Raw genomic sequence first — 544 nt, 5'->3', positions numbered from 1 at the left:
CTTAGCAACCTACCAAGTATCAGGACACAATTTTTCTGTCACATAGTCTGGTGGCCTCTTCATCTTTTCAGACTGTTACTGAAATTGTGTCACATCTAACTGCAGGATAGCTGCTATTATTAAGGATTAAAAAATAAATGTACCTCAGCCTGAAAATATAAGGACTAAATTCTTTCTCACTCTATAACAATTAGTATTCTCAAATAACATGTCTTCGATATAGGAATATTTGGGGTTATAGCCTTCATTCCTTTTCTACCTTCAATAATAAAAACAGATATTAATAGCAGATAATTACAACATACTTCACAGATTACAACTAGTTCATGAATATATTTGACTGTGCACTCTGGGAAGACTCCTGAGAAGTAAGAGTGTCTCAGTTTTGCTGAATATGATCCTTACAGGTAATGGGCCAACTTCTGCACGTGGATTATCTTTAATAACACTCTTAAGTTACTCCTGCTCTCACCTAACCATGTAGACATGGGTTAGGGTGGTGTTCCTCAACCATTGTTTAATTTTTCATGATAGTCCCTTTGGG

The sequence above is a fragment of the Galeopterus variegatus genome, unplaced genomic scaffold (genome assembly GCF_000696425.1).
Source record: "Galeopterus variegatus unplaced genomic scaffold, G_variegatus-3.0.2 Scaffold12985, whole genome shotgun sequence".
In the NCBI taxonomy this organism is placed as follows: Eukaryota; Metazoa; Chordata; class Mammalia; order Dermoptera; family Cynocephalidae; genus Galeopterus; species Galeopterus variegatus.
This window is presented reverse-complemented; position numbering follows the sequence as displayed.